At 44.9% G+C, this 23,003-nt stretch overlaps 1 protein-coding gene across 3 annotated transcripts in view; it reads right to left on the bottom strand.

The window, feature by feature from the left end:
* Positions 1 to 23,003, bottom strand: part of PTPRM (protein tyrosine phosphatase receptor type M) — a 790,291-nt gene that overhangs the window by 34,989 nt on the left and 732,299 nt on the right. The window lies entirely within an intron of this gene.

The raw sequence follows: 23,003 nt of genomic DNA, 5'->3' as shown, positions 1-23,003 counted from the left end.
CCCCCCCCCCCCCCACCGCCCCCACCGGTCAGATGCAGCCGGGCGCCCCACGTGTCTGCGGCAGGAAGCGGTCCTGGGGGCCAGGAGGTGGCCCTGGGGCTCTGGCTACAGCGGCGCCCCCCCAGGGACAAGTGCCGCTGCCTTCCAGGTGACCCGCGAGAGACCCCGGCAGCTCTGAGTGCTCCCCACGCTAACTCCGCGCCGCATGCATCACACCACCCGTGACTCACAGAAAGGAAGCCTTGGGGTTGCTTCCTTCCAGAAGGCATTACGGGCAGAGCTTTGTCCTGTGCGGAGGCACCTGGCTGGGCGGGCCCAGAAGAGGCGCACGAGCCATTTCGAATCCCGCCCTCTCCATCTCATCTCCCGCAATATCCTGAAATGGCTTGCCACATCTGTTTTTAGCCTACTAAAAACCTTTCTAAATTGGGTTCCTTTTAGTGTCTTTTTCACTGCTTGGACTGGTGTCAAGTTATTATTTTGCTACCAAAAAAAAAAAAAAAAAAAAAGGTAAGAGGAAGGTATGCTTTTCTAGATGCAGCCTTTCCATGCCTGGGGAAATCTGGGGCCTGAGTCACCTCCTGGCCTCTAGGGTCTGCATACAGAGATGTTAGGCCCAATGGTTTGAGGGGCACCTGTTGGAGCCCAGGGACCGCAGAACCAGATGTTTCTTTCCGCTGATCTCTCGCCAGGCTTGGCTGCCTTTTGCAGCGGGCGCTACCTGCCCAGCTTCTAGGACAGGCTGTGCCTCCCATGCACTCTGATTATGGAAGGCAACAGTCTCCATCCTGGAAAGCAAGGCTCTGATCAGGCTCATCTAATTACCTGGGTGCCCCAGGGCTGGTTCCACCGGGTTATCAACCAGGCATCAGCCTCTGGGCGCTGCTGCCTGCCCATCACCAGGGAGAGCTGCCGGGGTGCAGGAGGAAATCTCTGCCTCCAAGATGATGTGGGCGTGTCTTTGTTGGCTTTAAAATTCACAAACATGAAACAGGACAGAAAGCAGAATAGTTCCGGCATTTCTAACTGCCTAAAATAAAGAAAAAAAATCTTCGAAGCTGATCATTTTCAACCAGCAGCCCAGATGATCCCATATACAGTCAAGTCAAAGGACCCCTAGGGGTTTTATGCTCCTTAGGCTGGCAGCGCATTACCATTACCGACGGGGCATCCTGACATCTCTTGAGCAGGTTCTCAAACTTCAGCAGGCAATGGAATGCCCTGGAGGGCTTGTTAAAACAAGCAGGGCGCCACCCCAGTTTCTGATTCACTGTGGGGCCCCAGAATTTGTATTTCAGACCAGCTCCCAGGTGGCGCTGCCGGCCTGTGGACCACACACCGAGTAGCCGGATTCGGACAACAGGCAAGTTGACTGCAGAGTCTGGCTCTCATTAAGGCTGATATGGGGCTGGGTAAGGACTCAAGTTTGCTCCACCTTTGGCTCTTCGTCTGTAAAGAGGGGATGATTTCAGTTCCTATGTCAGTCATTCGAAGATTAAGGGAGGGATTGCCAAATTTGTCTGCACATTAGAATCACTTTAGAGGATGGTTATTAAATTCCAGAGCCCAGGCCGTGCTCTGTGCCAATTAAATCATTATTTCTGGGGTGAGACAGAGGCGTTAGTTCCTTGTAGCTTCCCAGGCGACTCCCAAGTGCAGAGAAGTTTGGCAACCACTGTATTAAGGGATATAATGTAGTTAAAACATCTGTTCCAGTGATGTTTCATTCAAATAATGGATATTCTTCTTTTCTTCTTCTTCTTCTTTTAAAGTTTATTTATTTATTTTGGAGAGAGAGAGAGAGAAAGAGAGAGAGAGGCGGAGAGAGAGGAGAGACACAGGATCCCAAGCAGGCTCTGCACGGTCAGCACAGAGCGCAACGTAGGGCTTGAACTCACGAACCGTGAGCCGAAATCAAGAGTTGGACACTCAACTGACTGAGCCACCCAGGCAGCCCTTTTCATTATTAAGTGATAATTTTGTGATCTGGACTACAGGTGATCACGGGACTTCAGAGGGCAAGAAGTCCACAAAAAGTCTAGAGAGGTGAAGTGGGGTTCTCCAGAGAAGGAAGAAGGAAAACGCTTTGACATGTGTGCATGGTTTCTGAGGGGAAAACAAAACCAGTAGAGACTCCAGTCTTCCTTTACTGTTCTTTCCCTGCAAACAATATTCTGGGGACCAGGAGGATTGGGGAACAGTCCAGTCTTCCACAAGGGTGGTTTGATGAACTCTCAACAGAATTTAGGAAATGGTGTCTGTGATTTGCAGGGAGGAGACTCCTATCCAATAGAGCTGGGAGGAGTCCCAGAGAGAGCCAGCTTCCAAACACTCATTTTCAAGACCATTACAGCTGCCGCACTGAAGGCTCTCATGCTTGGATTTCAGCACTGGAAATCACTGCGTTCTCCTGACTGCGGCTGCACAGAGTGGCTCAGGGAGGGCAAGCGACTGGCCAGAGAGGAAGAGCCAGCACCGGTCAGGGCCGGCCTTCCTCCTGTCCCCTTCATTCCTTCCATTTCTCCTGCCCGAAAATAAAGAAACAGAAGAAAGGCAGGCACAGGGAGGGCTAGGGACTTGCTCCAGGAAATGAGCTAGATGGGCGGCGGGCGAGGGAGAGGCTACAGACCCAGGCCCCAGGTTCAAGGCTCTCTGCGCGGAGGCAATTCAAAGCGGATTATAATTTCTGCCAGGTCTGGCTTCAGGAACCGATACCAAGTGGAAAGCAATAATTTTAGCTACCTTGCCTCATCAGGAGCAAGAGAGGGTATGCTGGGCGGGGGCTGGGGGCTGGAGGGAAGAACAGAAACCATTGCTCATTTTTATCCAGGATCACAAACTGCTGTGTTTCTGCTGGTGCCTTCTGTATCACCAACCCTAGCAGCTGGCAGGAAGGAGCCTGGGGCAGAATGGGAAGGTCTATTTACGTGCACTGTGCATGGGTCCCAGGACTCATTTTGCTAAGAAACTCATGAGTAAGAAGGCTTACGGAATTGAATGTGAGCTCTTAAACTGGGGGCACCATAGTGTGATCTAATAAACACATCTGTAAAGGGGTAGAAGAGAAGAAAAAGAAAAAGAAAAAGTTACTGTTAAAAGTTTTCATTTGTCAAGAGGTTTTCAACAGCCTTTTTAAAAAAAAAAAAACAAAAAAAAAAAACAAGAGCCATCCAAAGACAGAACGACCACAGTCCTATGTTCAGGGCCAGCTGAGTACAGCTCTGATAGAGATCTGGGATAGCAAGAGCTAGAACACTGCTACAAGCACAGTTACCAAAAAGAGCCCTAGCCAAGAACAGCTGGCAGCCAGGATCCCAAGAGAACAGATTTATTATGACCCCTCCCCCAATTTTTTATAGTGCTCTCGCAGCAATAAAAACATTCATTCATTTAAATACCCTGAAGATACAGATTGCTTAGGTCTCAGTGTGATGGAGTCATATAGACAAGCAATTGCTTTATTTTTCTTGCCAGTTAGCTTGTGGTGTCGTAGCCAGTGACTTACGCTCTGGGAGCCCCAGTTGTCTCCCGTGGAAAAGAAGACAATAGCACTGATTTCTTAGGGAGGTTGGGAAGATCACCTGAGATAATACATATCAATACTTTGCACAAGTACCTGGCTCATAAGAGGGTCCCTAGTTCCTAGTTCCTAGTTCCAGACCTGCTTCCTATGGCCCTGGGGCTTCCCTTGGGCAACGTCCTTGAAAACCGTTTCAAAACTGGCACTAGATCCCGAACTTCCGGAGGTCGGGAAAGTTTGAATTTGAGAAAAGCACTTCATAGCCTGAGTAAATCCCCCTTTCACGCCTTCAAGCTCCTGTTGAACTCCCCTCCCCACCTGCAAAGCTTCTGGCTTTCTATCTGGTTTGCCAACCACACCGATTAATTGATGTTACATACACTGCCTATAATGACGCACAAGGCCACACCCATGTCCGTAACGTTCGTTTTCACCAACCGCAAAGAAACGCATGGGCTGATGTGACTCTTGTGGCATTTTCAATGTCCACTTGTAGACCACCTGAGGAATCTGTCTTGTCCCTTTCTCTCTACTTCATGTGGATGAATAGCGTCCTAGATCTAGAGTCCAGCTAGATCAGTCAGCTCCACATATATCCAGACGGCTTGTCCTCATCTTCTTCAGTAGATCTGGCTTTGTCTTTTAGCTATTCCCCAAATGTAAGTCCTCCCGCCATAGGAGGGACATTCCCCACTGCTAAGGACAACAGAAAGAGCGGGTCACATACTCTAAAGATCATTCTGAAAGATGAGTTTCAGAAACCTTTTAAGCAATGATAACATCACGTGCGTATCTATATCTACATCTGCATCTATATTTATATCTACGTATCTCCCGAGGCGATATTTCTTAGAGTGAAATCTGATATATTTTTTGAGAAAAAGAATCCATATTTTTGTCTCTCATTGGGAGTCTTCATTTGTACCAGGGTAACAATTTAGATCTACACGGGACTTCTCAGTTCATAAAGTTTTCTAACTGTTGACTTGGTGCGAGTCGCAAAAAGAGCTCTGGCTAGACCATACGGAGGTTACCATCATTCTAAGTTCTAGAATGATCGGACTGCATGCCACCTTGCACTAATTTTGTGGGGCCATAGCATTATCTCTATTTTATGAATACATAATCTGAAGCTTGGAGATATGAAAAGACGGACTTAGAAATTTAGGTGGTCGACACTGTGCCTTCGATGTAGCCAAGCCTGTGTCTGAGCTCACGACAGTGGCATCTAGGCTGTCCTGCCAATCATCCAGACAGCCTCAAAAGCCCACGATGAGCAGAACCCAAACCAGGCATCGCTGGGGTAAAGAGAGGAATGAGCTATGGTTCTAATGCTTGTGAAGAGACAGGTATGTAAATTACAAATCTGACTCTGACTCACAGCAGAATGAGAGGCAAGCTTAGTAGTCATGGATACATTCCCCAGAGCCAACTGTTTGGGTTCAAAGCTTGGCCTCTTTTTTCGGCTGTGTGACCGTTGGCATGTTACCAAACCTCTCTGTGGCTCCGTTTCTCCCTTTGTAAAATGGGGATAATCATAAAGTTTTATCAAGATTAACTAGATTCTTGTTTGTAAAGCTCTGAGAACATGCTTGGCACAAGTGAATGTTTGTGAAAACTAACAAATAAAAACTGCTATTGGAAGTCAGAGGAAAGAATATTAATTCTAAAGGAAGAGATTCAAACCTGTACAAGGGAGACTACATCACAGATGAGAACAGAAAGATGAAGTTCAGTTTCCATGGGTGGACGGACTAGGGAAGGCGTTCTAAATGGTGAAAGTTGGCAGAGGCATCTCCAGGAAGCCTGAGTGGTCTGGAGTCCCTGTCGGGCTGGCGGGAGGGGGTGGTGGTGCCCGGAAGGATGGGATTCTCCCAACAGCAGTTAAGTACGGTTCCCGTTTCGTGGTCTCCAATTGTTCTGACACTGTCCTGGCTAACTTTGGTGCGATGATTTAAAATAACAGAAATGGTGTAGGGATAGAAGGTGTGTATTCGAGCAGTGGAGGAGAATGCAGAAAATGGATTTCTGCAGGACCAACATTTTTAAAGGGTACTTAGTCCCTTTGTGTGAGCGTGCATAATCACTGGAACCACCTCGGGGCTCTGTGCAGCCAAGCCAGCTGCCGTGCAGGGTGGACTGCTAAGTGCAGAGTGCAAGCCGGACGTTGGGATGCATGTATGAGTGGGTTGGGTACAGGGGAGCTAGGGACAGGTGATTGCCCAGGTTCACATGTCAGGCATCTCTGTCACCAGCCGCTGGGTAGACAGCAGACAGCGGCCTGCAAAAGCCAGATGGGGTGATCACCATAACGGATACACCTCAGGGTTCCTAGAGCAGGTGAGCTCAGGGACTTGGCCAGATGCCTCTCCTAGGCTCCCAGGATGTGACCTCTTGGGATTAGTTACAGACCAGAAATGTTCTTGAAAACACACCCATACACACATTCTGTTAGGCAGAGGTATCTAACATTTTATTTTTAAGGACCACTGATAAAAAAGGCTTTTCTAACCTCTCTTGAAAAATATATTTAATGATGACACAGCATGGTGTAATGGCAAGAGGCCCGGTTGGCATGCAGGAGGGCTTGGGGCTAATTCTAGCTGTATTACAATCTAGCTGTGTGACCCTGTGAAAGTCACAGGAACATCCTGGTCCTCGGTTTCCTTATTTGTAGAAGAAGGTAAGTAGATTACACGACTGTTAAAATGATCTCAAGTTTGAGAATGATCCAATTACATGACTCTAGAATGAGTTTCTTTGGAAGCCACATTGCATTAGCGGTCAAGAGTGTGGTTCTGGAGTTCCAGTCGTGAACTGACAGTTACCAGCTGTGGAACTTTGGGCCAGTTTCTTAACATCTGAAGTCTTTAGTTTATTATCTGGGAAATGGGGACAGCACAATGCCTGTATCACAGAGCCATGGTGAGGGTCTAGAGACCCACCACATTGGTTAGCCTGTGAGGAATTTCCACTAGCTCTTAGTGGGGGTTGGCATTGTGCCCTCTTACCATTGTGTCAACACCTCTATTATTAAAAAGGGAATAGCTCATAGTCTAGCACACTGGGTGCTCTATTGATTACAACAGCTCGCACTCTCTAGTCTATGCCAGGATAAGGAAGACAATGAGTTTTAATTTCAGAAGCATGGATCTGGGGTAAATTCCTCTGAGATACTCTGGGATATACTCTTGTTCCAATGAATCTCTTTGGGAAGGTAAATAGCTCTAAGGGTGAAGGAAGCACGAAAGAGGATCCTCTATGAGTCACCGGCCTCCCTGGGGGCCTCAATATCTTCATCTGTTCCTTTGCACTCTTCCTTAGGTCATCACAGGAATTGCTAAACAGAGCAAGAGACTTTGAAGAATTTAGGCACCTGCCTAATTCTTGACTGTACATTATATAAGTGTATCCTAAGTTTGGGAAATAGGTGCTTCAACCAGTTGAATGGATTGAAACGTCTACAAACTCACTCTTGTTTTTGGACTCTCTACCCTGTAACATCAGAAATGAATCTATCATTGGTGAGATGATGAACGTACCATGCTTTTCTACAAGAAAAATTCTCTGTCCTTCTATAATTTTAAGTGATAAGGGTTCTGTTTCTATTTCAAGGTAGAGAGTCTGAAGCTAAGAGAGGTAAACCCCAAAAGAATGAAGTTGTGCATAGTCACAAAACCATTCATTGAACTATTTCGCATCTTTGGCCCTCTTCTCTGGGAGGCCCCCAACATTGACTCACATATGTACTTGGCCAGATAACCCCAAGCCTTAAAAGGCAGAGCAAGGCCTCAGAAGATGAAGTTAGCAGGTCGAAAAAGTAGACGTGGGAAAAACTTTTTGCATTCCAGATAGGACACCATTTACTGTGGGTTTCGACAGATTATTCAAGAATAGGATATACCTGCAGTGTGCAAAGTAGGGGAAAAACCAATTTCCGAGTGCTCATGTGAGCAGAACAAAGGTGGAGGCCTACTGCAGCCTTGAGATCATCCCATATTTCATGCAATTACGCTGCCAACAAACTACAGCTGTATGCTGCCTGTGCAGGTACAAACGTGACCGGGGCTGCGCTATAAAAGCCTCAGACTAGGATGCTCTTGTCCCAGGTGCACTGTCCATCTGCTACACACTCGGGCCCTCCACACTCTTAAGCATTTTATAGACACTAGGGCAGGTGACCACCTCCATGCACCCCGGAGACAACTGCAGATACATTTCGTAACAGAGACGAGAGAGGGTCTAAGGCCAGCCCGGTAAAACAGGGAATATGGTGGAAGGACCGACACCGATGAACACGAGGATTTTCCAGGACCTGCCAGTTCAGCAAGCGACAGGGCTTGACAGTAATGACCATAAAAGCCAGCACTCCGGCAAAGTCATCTGCATGGGTTTGGCCACACTGAAAGAGCTGAGCTGCACGCAGCTGGCAGTTACCCAGGGAGCCAGGAGAGTTTATTTGGAGAAACACTTGTTATTCAGACCTGCAAATTTGCTTTCATCCTATAATATCCTGCCACTGTGGCAATATTGGAGATGGCTGATAGGAACGCATCAGATAACTTAGAGCGGGTAAAGCATTGGCTCCCAAGCCTGATTTCTAACTCATCATCAGCTGGGTAAAAAAATCACTTCGCCTTTTTTTTTTTTTATTGAAAGGGACAAATGGATTAGGACGAACTGTTAAGAACTTAATGCAAAAGGGTTCATTAGGTGGGCTGAATGTAGATTTACTTCTGTCATAACCAACAGAGCTGCAGTGAACTTCATTCACGTCCATAATGAGCGTGTTGTACGCACATGTGTGACTTAAGATTTCAGCCTGTTCTCCCAACATGGAAGAAATCAAGGGAAGGAGATCAATAAAGAGAAATCTCCCTTGTACCAAATAGGTTATTTTGCATTAGCTTATATTCTTTTGTAACTATTCTTCCACTTCTTCAAAAACATTTACTGACTATTTTCTAGTACTTTCTATGTGTCTGGCCTTTTGGGACTCACAGATGAGATAGGCTAGTCTTTGCTCACAGAGGCCTGGGGTCTGGTGGGGGAGGGCAAAATGGTACCCAAAGGTGTGTTGTTCTCTCTTGTGTGCAACTGTGTGTCATGCCTTTAATATTGGATTGTAAATGTCTTTTTTTTAAACCTTTAAAAAATTTTTTTAATTTTTATTTTTAAGAAAGAAAGAGAAAGAGAGAGTGCTAGCAGGGAAGGGACAGAAAGAGGAGACACAGAATCCAAAGCAGGATCCAGGCTCTGAGCTGTCAGCCCAGGGCCACCCATACAGGGCTTGAACTCACAAACCGTGAGATCATGACCTGAGCTAAAGTTGGATACTTAACCAGCTGAGCCACCCAGCCGCCCCTGGATTGTAAATGTCTTAAAGGCGGGGATCTTCCCTTCTGTTTTTCTGGCCCTCACCTACAGCAGGTTGAGAGGTCATCTGATACCTGCACGTTAAGGAATTGTCCCAGAAGAGCCACAGGAGAGATGGACAAAGACTCCAAGGGGTTAAGATTTCTGCCGTGGATGCCATCAGAGAAACAGGAGGTGTGTGAAAAAGATAGGGAGCCTGATCCTGTCTTCCCCACAGGAAATTCATTAATTCGCTGCGACAATGCATACAGAATCCAGAAGACACAATGGTCTGCACCTAGATCGAACGACAGCTGGTTGTTCCCAATAAGGCAGACAGCATTTCTGAAACTGAGGTAAGGATGTGCAAGTAAGGGAAGGAGGGAGGCAGAGAGAGAGAGAGAGAGAGAGAGAGAGAGTGTGAGAGAGAGGAAGGTAGAAGGAAAGAGAGAGATATGAATATATTTGGGAAGAAACTTGGATCAGGTGCAGGGATTGTGGCAGTTCTGAAAGAGGTCTAGTCTAGTTACCCAAGTGAGCAAATGTGGAGGAGGGCAATAGCTAGTCTTAAAAAAAAATGTACGTATTACACACACACACACACACACACACACACACACACACTTGCTCATATAAACACGCATATTTATTTACAGGCACACTATTAGAAATTTTCTGGAAGTTGGGGTTAGCATTAGAGGTATCATATTTTACATAAGAAACTTCATTACTTTAAGCCCTAAAATGCAGTACTTAGAATTTAATTTAAAACATGGGGTGCCTGGGTGGCTCAGTTGGTTAAGTGGCCGACTTTGGCTCAGGTCGTGATCTCAACAGTTTGTGACTTCGAGCCCTGCATTGGTCTCTGTGCTGACAGTTCAGAGCCCAGAGCCTGCTTCAGATTCTGTGTCTCCCTCTCTCTCTCCCCCTCTGCCACTCATGCGTCCTCTTTCTCTTGCTCTCAAAAATAAATTAACATTAAAAAAAATTTTAAAAAGGACATAATAAACCTTCAGTAAGATTGAAGAATAAAGTTACGTGGTTTTCTCCTTGCTTTATTCTGAGAGTATCTGTTTCCTTTAGTCTCACATTTTTCAAAATTGTCACTCAATTTAGTAGTCAATGAAGTGTCTCCTAGTGAAATGAATTTATTCTGCAACTGTATCCATTTTTGCATGTCCTTTATACCACAGTTTACCTTTCAATTAAATAAACTGGCTATCCAAACTGGGTTGATGGGCCTTAAGTAACAATCAGGGTTCTCTAACGGATCTGGGGAGAGTAAGACAACTGTTTCTGTGCATAAGGAGATAGTTTTCCAGATGCAAAAGTCATACTTGCAGCTACACAGAACATGATGGGGTGTACATAGATATCTCTATTAGATGACTCTGCAAGAGTTCTCCAAAGGAGCCACATTCTCCCCAAACCCCCTCCCTGCGGCATGCAAAGAGACAGATGTGGTGCTGCCGGTCAGAAATGTGTGTGGAAGGGAAGACTGCTTGATTGTGCCGGTTGCTAACCCAAGGCATCGTTATAGACATTTTTGAGAACTTTCGAAAAGAGTACCTTCTCTCAAAATCCTAATTTACTGTAGTCAGATTAGATCATTTTTGAAAAGAAAGTTTATAAATTATAAACCGGCATCTTTACGGTCTGCACAAATTAAATATACATAGAACACCGACAGAATTCGTCCCGGTTGGCATTTAATCACCCACTGCAGTATTCTGCTCCAGACCTACAAAATTCATGTATACTAGTGCGGAATAAATAGGAGTGGACAGCTCTGTCCTGAGGAAGAGACCCTCCTGTCCTTCTACTGAATTCATTCCCTTTTGAGAATCCAGACTCCACACTTTCCTCCCCGCTGCTGGTGTTCAGAGCGGAGGCAGTGAGCACCAGGGAGGTCCCGAGGCCACGGGCATTAAAACAGATCTGAGCTGCAGATGCCGTCTGTTATTCAAATGGGTCTCCAGCCAGAACGTAAACAAGAAACATACAAACGCTCCTCATATAAACACGGAATTTTAGAGGTCACTGGGCCCATTTCTGTTCATTGCGAGGATGCGTAAACTAAGGCCGGGCGGTGAGAACCCGCTTGGTTTAGTCCCTGAGAGATGCCCCCAAGGCCCTAGTGTTCCCCTCTGTCAGTTCTGCAAGGCCTCTGGCTCCCGGCCGCCCCAGATTCCTGTGCAGCTTGGTCCTGCTGCCACCGACCTCATCTTGCTGACATCCTCCCCGATTCGTACCTTCTTCCTAAGACAGGAGCATGCCAGCTCCTACTCCAGGCTGACCCCCTTCCCCGGCGTTCCTGGGCCTCCCTAAAATAGCGATTTGTCCAACTTCCTTAAGTCTCTCAGCCCAGGGCCTTGCTCCTATTGTCACCGGGGAAAACGGACACCATCAGGAGAGGGTGCTGGTTCAAGTTTTCTCTTTATGTTTTGGTTCCGTTTATTTAAATGCACCCTCGTCCGTCTCTGTTCTCCTGGCTCAGAGGAAACGCTGTCACCTCTCATAAGGATGAACTGAAGACCAGCGCTCTGGATGCCCTGCTTCCTGCCCCCTTGGGGAGAAAACTCCCTTGGCTGTCCACGTGCTGATGTTCAGTTTCTCTCCCTCTCCCGATTCTTTCCTCAACCCATGATACTTTCAAAGGCCTTCCACCTTTAAAATAGCCTTTGATTGTTCAATGGTCCTCTGTCTGCTGCCATATTTCTCTCTCTCCCCTACTCAGCTAAGCCTCTGATGAGCTCCCACTCTGTCTGTGTGTTCTCGTTTTCTGCTGTGGCCTTGACTCTGCAGACTGCCTTCCGTCCTCCCTGTCTGTTGTGCCTACAGGTCATTAGGTCACTCGACCTCCGTTTCACCCACTCATGCTCTCTAATGTGTTCTTGACTTCCTTCTGGGGAACTTCTTCCTCCCTACGGGGTGGCTTGCCATTTAGGGGCCCTGGCCAGCGAGGGATGAGCATATGAACCAACCTGGAGGAGTCAGATGCTCTGGTCCCTGTAATGTGAACCCTGAGCACAGTGAAAACGGGCCGGAAGTTGTCGGCACGCGTCCTCTCCGTGCCGGCACCTTGACCAGACTGGCCATGAGGCGCCTCCTCCACTCACTGGCCCTCTGGAGTTGGTGCCTTGTTTCCTGTCTGTTTGCAAGCCATATTCTTCACATCAACGTGCTGAGCTCCTAATGTTCTTCCAGTAAATTTCCCTTTGGCTTAAATGAGCCTGAGTTGATTTCTGTTGCATATAATTGAAGGGCTCGGATAGGTCTTCCCTCTGAAGCTACTCAGGCAGAAGGTTACCAAAGACTTTTCCTTGTTACATCCAATGGCTATCTTTTTCTGCCTTACATACTCTCCTTCTGCAGGACCTCCACTATGTCCCCTTTTCCACGTCATTCTGTCACTCAATCCTTCAGGGGCTGGCTCTCTGCTTCCCACTCCTCAAGTGCACACCCAGCTCTCTGTGATAAACATTCTTGCCATGTTCATTTTGAACACATCTCCGCAGTCTCCCCTGGGGAAACTAAGGGAAACTATGTCTCTGCCTAGAGCACCCTTTCTTCCCTTCCTTTCTTCCCTTGCTGATTAAACCCTAGTTGCTGCCCCCGCACTCAGCTCCATAGACCACATTCCTCCGGGAAGCATTTATTAGCAAACCCCTCCAACGTCACCTTCCAGTCTGACGGGAGGTGACTCTTGTATGAACTACCCGAGCATTCTGAAACCTCTGTCATAGAATTGGGTCCCCCTGTTTGCCTCCTCATTCCTGTGGACATGCTTAACGTACCTGTGTAGCTCTGGCCTCTTGTGTCTACATACATTGACAGGTATCCTGCACTGGCTTGTTCCCTGAAGGAACCCTCCCCCCCCTCCACCTTGTCAGTGATTTTCCTCTGTCCCCGTGCCCCTTTCTTTACCTGTGCCTTCCATCTTTGCTTCCAATTACATCTTCTTTTCAGACCCCCAACTCTGCTCATGTCCACCGCATCACCACCACCACTGCCTGCCCACATGGGTGCTCTCCCCATTATAGTCACATCCCGACCTTTTCTCACCTCTGGGTGCCGTTCCATCTCCTTTCTTTGATTTACGTCCCCAAGAACAAGCTACGTACCAAAGACAGGGAGCGGGGGCCTTGTGGAATTGTGGAGAGAGCACGGCCTTTGGAGTGAGACATTCTAGACATTCCAGCTCTGTGGCCTTAGCCAAATTATTTAACCTCACTGAGCTTTAGTTTGCTAACTTTGAAAATAGAAATCTTTCCATGTATCTCATAGGGTGGCCATGCTAATTCAAAGAAGTAAGGCTTGTTCAGTCATTTAGCAGAATGCTTGGCACAGAATAGGTGCTCAATATATTTTGCTGACCTACCTTTCCCTAGAGGTACCTGGCCTCTCTGCAGCTTTTGTCAACACTGCTTACCTTCTCCTTCTCGTTGAAACTGTATCGTCTCTTAGTCACGATCGTGGAGTCTCTTGGTTCTTACCTAATTTCTCTTATACGTCATTTTCAGTCTCCATTCTGAGTCCCTCTTTCCCTGTCTGCCCCGAGATACAGATATTCACTGGTACTCTGTCTTTAGTCCTTCTCTTCTCCCTGTTTTTTTTGCCCACGAATGCCATGCTTCTGTTACAGTGGTTATCACCTTGCATTATAACTTTTTGTCTGCCGGTCTTTCTAGCTGTTAGATCATGTCATGTCTTTCCATCTTGTTATCCTTTGTCTAGTCCAAAGCCTAGCACACAGTAGATACTCCGTAAACGAAGGGAGAATCACACATTTAATAGTCTCTATGTCTTCAGCACATGTATCCCTCCAGAACTTTCTGGAAAGCCCCGCATTGTTCATTCAGCATCTCAAAGTCAGCATGTCCAATATGAATCATGCTAGTTTCTTCCTAAACTTGCCTTTCTTTTTGGGGGGCTGAGGCAGAGAGAAGGGATACATACTCATTCTTGGTCAATATTCTTTATAGCATTCCAAGTCACAACGGTAGAAACCTTGTTGCATAATTCAGTTCTTTTCCCTTATTAGCATCCCCAAATCACACCCAAATTGTGGGTCTCCCATAAATTCCCAATGCCACGGCCACAACTCAAGTGCACATCATCTCTCACTGAGAGTCTGAAAGTCTTGCTCCAACCTTTGTCTCCATGCCTTCGGTCACCTTTCTGCAGTGGCTGCTAGAACTGCCTTTCAAAAGCACTAATTAGAACACACGATTCACCAGCTCGGTGCCTTCTGTTACAACAAACACAGCACCTCACTTTCTACCTTTGCCTCTGCCTTGGAAAGCCGCAACTAGCCCTCCAGACTCAGCTGTACTTCCCCATCAGATCTCACAGCTGTGTCAGACTACTCGCTCCTTCCCATCTTGCCATCTACTCCCTTTCTCTGTGTTTTCCTTTTTTTAAAAATTCTTTTTAAATGTTTGTTTATTTTTGAGAGACAGAGTACATGCAGGGGAGGGGCAGAGAGAGAGGGAGACACAGAATCCGAAGCAGGCTCCAGGCTCCGAGCTGTCAGCACAGATCCCAACATAGGGCTCGAACTCACAGACCGCGAGATCATGACCTGAGCCGAAGTCGGACACTTAACCGACTGAGCCACCCAGGCGCCCCTCTGTGTTTTCTCTACAGTGGTTGCCTGTTCCTTGAGGACAAGTGCATCATAAACATCTTTGTATTTCTTAATGCCATAGATATGGTAAATATATCATTAAATGTTGGAGACCCTGGGCTGAAAAGGGAGTAGAAAGCCAACCTTTGGGTTTAATTTGCGAACAAGACAAACTGGGCTGTTTCATGAATTTTCTAACTTTTAAAGAGGGGAACTGAGAAAATCTTTGGGCAGAGAAAACCTCAAAGGCTCAGTGGGGCAGCTAGGGAAGCATCCTTCCTGGAGGAGCTGGCTGGCATGGAGGGGTCTATAGTGGGTCCCTCTCCTCCTGCTGATAGCTCAGTCCTTTGCCTCCTGGGTGATATGCTGGGGGTAGGTGATGTGAAGTGTGGCAGTGCCTGGGTGGGAATCATCACATACTATAGTGCCGACTACCTCTTTTCCCCCTAGTTTTTGTTAAAGTTACAGAGGGAGGTAAGGCTTGAACCAGCTACATTAATACGATCTTTGACATGGTTGATGGTAAATCGAAATGGAGAGGAAGGTTTGTTGAACGAGTATAAATTAATCAAAGGCGAGTACTATAATTAACCAGCTCATAAAATATCCATCTTAAATATCCAGTTCATTAAAAAGATCTATAAAAGGCAATGGTGAGAGTTCAAGACAGAAAAATTTTAGTTATGTCTATATAAAAAGAACTTGTCTCTTCCCTTTCAGGTATGAGTTTGATGTCTTGGAAGAACTCCAGAGATTTTATACAAATATTGTTGGTATTTTGTACCTTTAGGCATTACCTATGTTATTCTTACTATTAACCAATATTTCCACATTTTATAAAGGGGCAACCTTGCCTCTCTCTTGCTTCGTTCGTTGATCCTAAATCTGGTAACTTTTGGAGAGAAGCAGATGTTCTTTGTTGTACCTGACAGGGGACACTTGGAATCTTAATATACCTTCCTTGCATGTGAATTAGAACGTTAATTCTGACATAAAGCGCTCATCTTACACTTCTTTCTTTTGTTATTCTTTTAGTGACAAGTGTTACGAAAGAAATCAGAGGGCAGCTTCTTTGGTTTGATAATAATCTTTAAAGCATCCATTTAGGTGGTTCTGTGCATCCTCTATATTGAGAGAGGCTAACACCTCTGGCCTTCACTTCCTTTAGACCCAAAACCCTTTATCACCTGTTATCAGAACTATTCAGAGCAACTCAAAGATAATTTTCCTATATGACTATCAGACCTCATTTGGATTTTTAATAAACAGTCACATTCTAATGAGGTCTTCATAAAACTGACTAAATATGTTTAGAAATCATTAGCTTAAATTACCAGCGCAAAAATCTCCTTTGGGAGTCCTGCAGATTTGGTTATAAGACTTTTGGCAGATGGATTAGCCCAACAGCACAACAGAGTTTCTGAATCTCCACACAAACGGTGTAAATGGGAATGCCTGGGAAACAGGCGACTGGATAAAAAGCGAAATGTCCCTCAGGTGGGTTCATTAAAGAGGGAAAACAATCACAGCACATTCCAGAGCAATTGAAATGCCAGGTGTGCAGCCATCGGCAGGTGCCAGGCAAACTGACAAGGGTCCCTCCCCAGAACACACCGGCTGAAAGGGGATGCATGGCGGTGACAAGGAAGTCTCAGATAATGACAGGTCCTGGCAGATGTACCGGGACCCCGCTGGAGGGAAGTGCAGCGTCTGTGTCTTCTGCACCAGGTGTGGCAACAGGGAGGGCTTCCCAGAGGCTCCAGCACGGCAATTACAGCCGCCTAATGCAGAGCGCTTCAGGGCAAAAATCAGGGGAAAGCGGGTTCCCAGCTCTGACTTAATGAATCAGCAGCAAGTCTGTGTAAACAAACAGGCATCCGCTTAGCTCATGCCTAATTCATGAAGGACACACCATGTGCAGTAAACATGTTAAGTAGGTAGTGGTGGCCCTTAAAAACCGTGTCATTTTGATTTCTTCGGTGGTTTGTTGTTGCTGTTTTTAAGCATGGAGAATGGGGAAGTAATCTCTAAACAAATGTGCAGGATTAACAACGGGAAGTGGCTTGGAATAAAGGGCAGTGCCTTTTCCCGGAGGGAATGTGACCTCTTGTCAAAACCCCCCCAAATCACACCTGACATTTCAAGGACAGATGCCATTAAATTCATTACTAACTGAAGACAGACCGATCCACCAGGCTGATGGTAACAAGGTGAGGATTCTTCAGGGCTAACCGCATCCCTACAAACCTGGTAAGGATGTGGAAGGATTTTTTTTTTTTTTTTTTTAAATAAGCTTGGGGCGCCTTAGTGGCTCAGTCGGTTGGGCGGCCGACTTCGGCTCAGGTCATGATCTCGCGGTCCGTGAGTTCGAGCCCCGCGTCAGGCTCTGTGCTGACAGTTCAGAGCCTGGAGCCTGCTTCGGATCCTGTGTCTCCCTCTCTCTGACCCTCCCCTGTTCATGCTCTGTCTCTCTCTGTCTCAAAAATAAACATTAAAAAAAAATTTAAAAACAAACAAACAAAAACAAACAAACAAGCTTACCAGACCTAAAATGATGGGTTTCTTTACTCCTGTGGACTTTCATTTATGGGTTAATCTGAAACCCAGTCACCCTCCCCCCTTTTAGCTGCATACTTTTCGCTGGAATTTCCATGGTTACTTGTCCGAAGGAATTGTTTCCGGCAAGAAAACCAACAGTGACTGCCCTGAATGGGATGGGTCCAAGTGCCTGATGGAAGGAACAGACCATCACCTCAGGGCCTTTATTTTTTATTTTTCCAAAGCCAGGTAACTCAGAATGAAGACTAGCTCCCTGCAACATGGGCCATGTCCACGAGACAGTGGGCTTTAGTGGGTGAGCGGTTTTGTTTTGCCTTTTGTCATTGTAGTAATTTCAAGGCACGGTCTTCTTTTGACCTTTCCGCCGAAGAACTATACTGTCCTCATCCCTCCTTAAAGTAATAAAAGGGTTATATGAAACTAGCTCACTTCTTCAGTCACTGTGTCCAGAGGAGAGGAACCTTGGGAATTTCAATTAGGCGAGAAAAGACCATGTAGGCCTTTATTTATCATTTTCTTAAAACCCGTAGTACTTGTTATTTTAAAATGATCTACTTTTCAGACTAATTTACCTTGGGATTATTTTCAGTGAGCTCTGATGCAAATATGTAGAATCTGAGGTGGTGAATAACTTTCAAGGCTGTGACAGCAGTCTGCAGATCTTTTCTTATCAGGCACAGGCAGTCAGCAAATATTTGTGAAATGAAGGATTCCGAATCCATCATACATTTCAGGGAAAGAAACCCAAGTACACGAAAACAGGAAATCTGTAGCTTGGCTGTTTCACATTAACCTAGCATAGGCTAACTGCTCTCTGACACTCAGGTAGAAGAAACCTCCCTCATTCATTTCTTTGGGCAGTTACTGAGTGCCAGAAGGCAGAGACCAAAAATTCTGGTGGCGTTGAACTTTTTTTTTTTTTTTTTTAGTAGTCATTACTGCTTTCATAGCAAAAGAATGAGACAAAAAAGGTAAATATAGACATCACTGTAGGTCTTAGGTGTGTTGGTGGAAAGGTAAGGGTGTCAAAAATACCTATATTTATGAAGTCCTTAGAATGGGGCGGGAAGTTCTCTAACCACCTGACATGTCGAAACTCACTTAATCTTTACAAGAACCCTAGGAAGCAGGTGCTGTGATATCCCCATTGCCCAGGTGAAAGGTGGGTGGGAGAGACATGGGGTGGCCCCTTTTAGGCCAGGTACACGGTGAGCACCAGTCTCTAAGCCAGCTCCCCTGCTCTGTCTCCCAGCAGAGGGAACTGAGACAATAAACAGTTTTTGTACTTTCAGTACATAAAATACTGCTTTGTATGTTTTTATACTTTACATAATGGTGTCAGAGCGTCTACCCAGTGTCTTGTCACTTTATATCCTTTACGTAGAGAAAGTTTTACATTTTTATACGGTCAAATTTCCCCATTCTCTTCTTAACACGAGCTTTAGGTATCGTTGAAACATTCTTTTAAAAAAAGGTCATAAATATTTTCCTTCATATTTTCTTCTACAAGGTTTAAAGCTTAATTTAAAGCTACATTTTGGGTTTAAAAAAATTTTTTTTAATGTTATTTATTTTTGAGAGAGAGAGACAGAGACAGAGCATGAGCGGGGACAGGCAGAGAGAGAGAGAGAGACGCACACAGAATCCGAAGCAGGCTCCAGGCTCCGAGCTGTCAACACAGAGCCCGACGCGGGGCTCGAACTCACAGACTGCGAGATCATGACCTGAGACGAAGTCAGACGCTCAACCGACTGAGCCACCCAGGTGCCCCTACCTTTTGTTTTTTATTTGGCATTTGTTTTTGGTGTTTTATGATTTTTTTCTTTTGTCCACACCGATAAGCAAATTTCCTAGCTCAGTGTATTGAAAAGCTCATGCTTTCCCCACTATTTACACATTTTCCTACATATGGCTATAGTCAACATCTGGGCTATTTTGATCTGTTGGTCTATTTCTCTCTTCCCAATCTGTGGTACCTATAATTTTCTATTTTCCTATGTCCCCGTCTGGTTTTGATATCAAGGTTATACAAGTCTCTTAAAGTGGGGGAGAAGTCTTCCTTTTCTCTTCCCTTCGAATAATTTTCGTAAGATTTGAATTATCTATTCCTTGAATATTTAGTAGAACACACCTGTTAATACTTTGGGGACTGGTGCTTTTCCCTGAGTCAATTTTTAACCATTGTTTACTTTTTAATTAATGCCTACTCAGACTTTTTAAGAAAAAAATTTTAACGTTCATTTATTTTTGAGAGAGACAGAGAGACAGAGATGAATGGGGGAGAGGCAGAGAGAGACAGGGAGACACAGAATTGTAAACAGGCTCCAGGCTTGGAGCTGTTACCTTGGAGCCCGACACAGGGCTTGAACTCAAAAGCCATGAGATCATGACCTGAGCCGAAGTTGGACGCTTAACCAACTGAGCCACCCAGGTGCCCCATAATTTTTGTCCCATTTTGAATCAGTTTTGGAAAATCATACTTGTTAAGAAAATTACCCAACTTCCCTAATTTTTCAAGTTTGTTAGCTATTCATATTATCTATTATGATAAAAGAATCTTTTTCCTATTTCAAATATTGAGAGTTTTTGACTTTTTTTCTTGTACTTCAGATTGCCAGATGTTTGTCTATTTTGTGAATCTTTTCACAAAACCCTTTTGATTCTGTTGATTTTCATGATTGTTTCTTTGCTTTTAATTTAATAATTTTCTGTTCTATTATTTCCTTTTTTCTTTAGTTGTATTCGTTCACATATTTAAAAAAATTTTTTTTACATTTATATTTATTTTTGAGAAACAGAGTGAGACAAAGCGTGAGCAGGGGAGGGGCAGAGAGAGAAGGAGACACAGAATCCAAAGCAGGCTCCGGGCTCCAAGCCATCAGCACAGAGCCTGACGCGGGGCTGGAACTCACGAACCATGAGATCGTGGGCCGAAGTCGGATGCTTAACCGAATGAGCCACCCAGGCGCCCCAACACGTATCTTTTTGATTTAGATGCTTGGTCTTTCTTCTTTTCTAATGACACTTAAAAACATATACACCCTTTTAGGTACCATTTTATCTGCATCCTACAAGTTTACTCTATGATACTATGATTCACAGTTCTTAGGAAGTTCTGATTCATATCAGGGCATTTTGCTTTGACCCATGAGTTGGGGGAAATGCTTTCTCATCTAGATCCTCAGTGAAGACTGATTTGTCTCTTTCTCACTTCCCTGTTCCGGTGCCCAGCTGGCTTCCCTCTTCCACCTCCCTCTGCGTCCCCCTCCACTGTCCCTTCTCTGAGTGCCTACCTTTTGTGAGCTTAGGTGTCAGGTGGCAATCTCGAGTTCAAATTCCTCGTATTGCACAGGCCTAACACGTTATCTCCTGTTTTTGGGTGGGTGTAAAACCCAAGATCCGAAATCATGAAGTCTGAGGTCCCCCACCCTCCCTCCAAGACTGATGCGCCCCACCCGCCCAGCCTCCAAAGAACAGTGGCAGTGTCCACTGTCCGTCTGGCCTCTAGCTCTCACTCTTCTGGTTTCTAGTAGTTTCCTTTCTCGAAAGCTAAGCCAAATATTTTTAACATACATATTTACATATGATTTACATATAATATACAAAGTTATTAAAATATATATTTATATTTTATCTAGAATTTCTAGATGTTTGTAGGAGGAGGGTTTTCAGGTTATTTAGTTTGCTATTTTTGCTAAAACTGAAAGTACCTCCCACTTCTGAATGTCTCTCTTCTTGATTTGCACCTCCTGATACTTCTGAAAATCCTTTTTTTTTTTTTTGGAAACAGCTTTACTGAAGCATAATTGATACATGATTACAATACACAATGTTTATTTTTTAAAAATTATTTTTATTTTTGGGCACCTGGGTGGCGCGGTTGGTTGAGCCTCTGACTTCAGCTCAGGTCATGATCTCACAGCTCATGAGTTCGAGCCCTGTGTCGGGCTCTGTGCTGACAGCTCAGAGCCTGGAGCCTGCTTCGGATTCTGTGTCTCTCTCTGCCCCTCTCCCACTCGCGTGCTCTCTCTCTCTCTCTCAGAAATAAATAAAAACATTAAAAAATAATTATTTTTACTTTTTAAAATGTATTTATTTTTTTGAGAGAGAGTATGAGCAGGGAAGAGAGAGAGAGAGAAAGAGAGAGAGAGAGAGAGAATATCACGCAGTGTGGAGCCTGATGACACGAGGCTTGATCCCACAACCCAGGGATCATGACCTCATCTGAAATCAAGAGTGGAATGGTCAACCTATTGAGCCACCCAGGTGCCCCCAATATACAATGTTTATGTGCACAACCTGATGAGTTTCAACATATGCATACACATGGTATCGTCACTATTTCCAAGATAACAGACATATCCAATGCCTCTCCAAGTTTCCTGTGTCCCTTTTTCTTTGTTTTTGTAGTAAGAACACTTAACGTAAGATATATCATCTGAACAAATTAAGTGCACAAAACTGTATTGTTAACTGTATAAGCACTATTTTGCATAGCAGACCTCCAGAACTTATTTATCTAGCATGACCAAAACTTTGTACCCATTGAACATCAACTCCCCATTTCTCCCTCTTCCCAGCTCTTGGCAACCACTATGGTATTTCTCTGCTTATATGAATTTGACTATTTTGGATAATTCATAGAAGTAGAATCATGTATTCTGTGACCGGCTTATATGATGTTCTCCAGGTTCATCCATGTTATAAATGGCAGGGTTTCCTTCTTTTTTAAGGCTGACCAAGAATCTTAAGCAACAACCCCTTTATGGTTTCTGCCCCAGTATTTCACTTCTAGGCTAATCTCCAGGCTACCTTTGCTGCTGAGGGTCAATCTCACAATGTCAACCTTTTCTATGAAGTAATGGGTTGGGGCGCCTGGGTGGCTGAGTGGATTAAGCATCTGTCTCTTTCACCTTGGGTTGTGATTCCAGGGTCATGGGATCGAGCCCTGTGTCAGGCTCTGTGCTGGTAGTGTGGAACCTGCTTGGGATTCTCTCTCTCCCTCTCTTTCTGCCCCTCCCCACCCCCTCTCTCAAAATAAATTGAAGGGGCACATGCACCACGATGTTTATAGCAGCACTAGCAACAACAGCCAAGTTATGGAGAGAGACTAAATGTCCATCCACTGATGAATGGATAAAGAAGATGTGGTTTATATATACAATGGAATACTACTCAGGGATCAAAAAGAATGAAACCTTGCCATTTTCAACAATGTGGATGGAACTAGAGTGTATTATGCTAAGCGAAATAAGTCAGAGGAAGACAAATATAGTATGATTTCACTTATGTGGAATTTGAGAAACACAACAGATGAACACAGGGGAAGGGAAGGAAAACTAAGATAAAAACAGAGAGGGTGGCAAACCATAAGACACTCTTGAGTACAGAGAACAAACTGAGGGTTGCTGGAGGGGAGGTGGGTGGGGGGATGGGCTAAATGGGTGATGGGGATTAAGAGGAGGGCACTTGTCAGGATGAGCACTGGGTTTTATAGGTAAGTGATGAATCACTGGGTTCTATTCCAGAAACCAATACTACACTGTATGTTAACTAACCTGAATTTAAATAAATAAATTTAAAAAAACCTAGGAAGTTATACCAACTTACTTCACAACGTTAAAGTGACAATTAATGAGATGACACATGCAAATCAAAGTACATAATAAATTATAAACTTTTACTTAAAAAAAAAAAAGAACTAACGGATTCTTGAGTTGAGCAGAGCCATGGAATTGACCCTCTTATAAAACAAAGCAATTGCACCCTGTGTATTTCTCATTTATAAATTTCACTTTGGAAATAATCCTATAGCGTACCACTATCTAGGTTATAACTGCTTAAGTATTTCCCGCTTTAATAAAAACAGCTCTCGTGACCAGTTCCTACAGATAAAGTAATACAAGACTTCAGGGGGAAGACGACGATCTCTATTTGACA

The sequence above is a fragment of the Panthera uncia genome, assembly GCF_023721935.1.
Source record: "Panthera uncia isolate 11264 chromosome D3 unlocalized genomic scaffold, Puncia_PCG_1.0 HiC_scaffold_8, whole genome shotgun sequence".
Taxonomy (NCBI): Eukaryota; Metazoa; Chordata; class Mammalia; order Carnivora; family Felidae; genus Panthera; species Panthera uncia.
This window is presented reverse-complemented; position numbering and strand designations above follow the sequence as displayed.